This window comes from Salvelinus sp. IW2-2015, linkage group LG8 (assembly GCF_002910315.2).
Source record: "Salvelinus sp. IW2-2015 linkage group LG8, ASM291031v2, whole genome shotgun sequence".
NCBI lineage: Eukaryota > Metazoa > Chordata > Actinopteri > Salmoniformes > Salmonidae > Salvelinus > Salvelinus sp. IW2-2015.
The window spans coordinates 383,467-386,290 of record NC_036848.1 but is presented as its reverse complement, the minus strand read 5'-3'; the positions used below and the strand labels follow the sequence as shown (position 1 = coordinate 386,290).

The following is a 2,824-nucleotide window of genomic DNA, read 5'->3' as shown; positions in this document are numbered from 1 at the left end:
ACAGAGAACCAGACCACAGAGAGATACCTACAGAGAAGCAGACCACAGAGAGATGCCTACAGAGAAGCAGACCACAGAGAGATGCCTACAGAGAACCAACCAGACCATAGAGAGATAGCTACAGCGAACCAACCAGACCAGAGAGAGATACCTACAGAGAACCAGACCATAGAGAGATAGCTACAGAGAACCAGACCACAGAGAGATAGCTACAGAGAACCAGACCACAGAGAGATAGCTACAGAGAACCAGACCACAGAGAGATAGTGACAGAGAACCAGACCATAGAGAGATAGCGACAGAGAACCAGACCACAGAGAGATAGCGACAGAGAACCAGACCATAGAGCGATACCGACAGAGAACCAGACCACAGAGAGATACCTACAGAGAACCAGACCACAGAGAGATAGCGACAGAGAACCAGACCATAGAGAGATAGCGACAGAGAACCAGACCACAGAGAGATAGCGACAGAGAACCAGACCATAGAGAGATAGCGACAGAGAACCAGACCAGAGCTTCCTAGCTCTTCTATAGATGCTCATGTCCAGCATGTATAGAATAGAGGATGGTAGATGGGTATCATTAGAAATCCCAGACCTAGGTCAACATTGGTACATTGTGGAAGCCCACCTGTCTGTTTAAAGCAGGAAGTCTCCAACCTTTTGGTAGCATGAGCTACTTAAAWWWWWWWTTAAACATGTTGTGAGCTACTATTTTTCTTGTTTTTATAGCTTTCAAATAGGTACATTAATTTGTTTCTTCTCTACCCTGCATCTCTTCCCCAGGTCCTTGGTGTACAAGATATGTGTTTTCTGTCAATATAACTAGTAAATAAAAGGTTAGTAAACAACTCTAAAAGGGGGCCACATAAAAATCATATTTAGTATTTTCCTGAATTCAGTTCTCTGTTGTTTTTTCCTTCTGGTTTTTTCCTCTCAATATTACAATTATTCAGAGAAACAACAGAACTGTATGTTCTGAGTCCATGTCAATGATTAAATCACATCAGAAGACATTTCTTTTTTTGTTCTGGATAGAAAAACGAACCAAACATTTTTTGAGGGTAATTTCCATTTAATTGCGCATCGAGCAAAATAGGAATATGTTAATCTAGCGATGTTTCTGTCATCAGGCCTACAGCTGCAGAACGTGTCATGGCAGAGGTCTCTAAACAATCTCCACCCAATTGATACACATAATCCTGACATAGTTCTGTAAGATAAACCTACTTTGCATTTAATTGAGAAGGTTTTTGGGGGATGGTCTTTCTGTTAACAAGACGGTTATCATCAGCATCGCTAACTGGCTACATACAGAGTGATAGACAAACACGCACCAAACAGACAGACAGGGGAAATATTTCTGGAAATTAATTGGCAGATATTGTATTAAATTTGGCTTTTTAAACCAATAGTTTCTAACCAGGGTTGGGATAATGGCAATGTGGATTTGATTGGATAGTAGCCAGGAGCTTTATGTTAAAAATAATCGTAAGGTATGCTTTCGCCGTAAAGCATTTTAAAAATCTGACACCGTGGTTGGATTCACAAGAAGTTKATCTTTAAACCTATGTAAAATATGTTTTGTTTTCTGAATTTTTATAATGAGTATTTCTGTATTTGAATTTGGCGCCCAGCAGTTTCACTGGCTGTTGAAGAGGTGGGACGCTACCGTCTCACGTACCCAAGAGAGGTTAATGACGGTTTGCATGGAACACATAAAAACATGCATGTACTTCCAGAATTGATCACGAGCTACTCCTATGTGGGCTGCGAGCTACTCCTAGATGGGCTGCGAGAGCTACTCCTATGTGGGCTGCGAGCTACTCCTAGGTGGGCTGTGAGAGCTACTCCTAGGTGGGCTGTGAGAGCTACTCCTAGATGGGCTGCGAGAGCTACTCCTAGATGGGCTGCGAGCTACGAGCTACTCCTAGATGGGCTGCGAGAGATACTCCTAGGTGGGCTGCGAGAGCTACTCCTAGGTGGGCTGTGAGAGCTACTCCTAGGTGGGCTGTGAGAGCTACTCCTAGGTGGGCTGCAAGCTACTCCTAGATGGGCTGTGAGAGCTACTCCTAGATGGGCTGCGAGCTACGAGCTACTCCTAGATGGGCTGCGAGAGCTACTCCTAGATGGGCTGCAAGCTACTCCTAGATGGGCTGCAAGCTACTCCTAGGTGGGCTGCGAGAGCTACTCCTAGGTGGGCTGCGATAGCTACTCCTAGGTGGGCTGCGAGCTCCTGTTGGAAACCCCTGTTCTAGAGAGACTCGTGGAGGGTGGAGAGGCGCCACCATGTGGCTAAATAATAACAGCACCTTTCATGGCATAAAGTCAGGAGACAACCTGTCTCCACTTACCTTGAGAGTGATGCAGCAGTCTGCCATCTTCTTCTCCAGGTACACTTCTATGATCAGATCACCTGCTTGAGACAGCTGCACAGACAGGACAATTATTACAGACAACCAGGGAAAAAAAACAATGTGTTATAACCCTTTATGAATCCTTCATAAAGTATACCTGTGTGTCCTTCCAGGTGGTGATGAGGCTGAGCTCCAGTTCTATCTGGGTCCGCTGCTCCTCATCAATCTGAACAAACACAATTAAACATTTACTGATTAGTCATTAGATTATACAGAACAGATTGACCTGGGGCATGTTCAGTAGGGCACATTGTAGCATAACAATTTGCAATAGAATGTGAACATCTGTGTTCTGATTGGACAAGTTCAGGTAGATAGTACCAGTTTCAATCCATTCAAAATGCTTTCTACCTATGGAACACAACCCTGATTTCTAAGTGATGAATTTGAGCTTAGATTTTTA

At 43.9% G+C, this 2,824-nt stretch overlaps 1 pseudogene; it reads right to left on the bottom strand.

Moving 5' to 3' along the window:
* LOC111967067 (arf-GAP with Rho-GAP domain, ANK repeat and PH domain-containing protein 3-like) overlaps window positions 1–2,824 on the bottom strand; it is a 63,728-nt pseudogene that overhangs the window by 10,256 nt on the left and 50,648 nt on the right.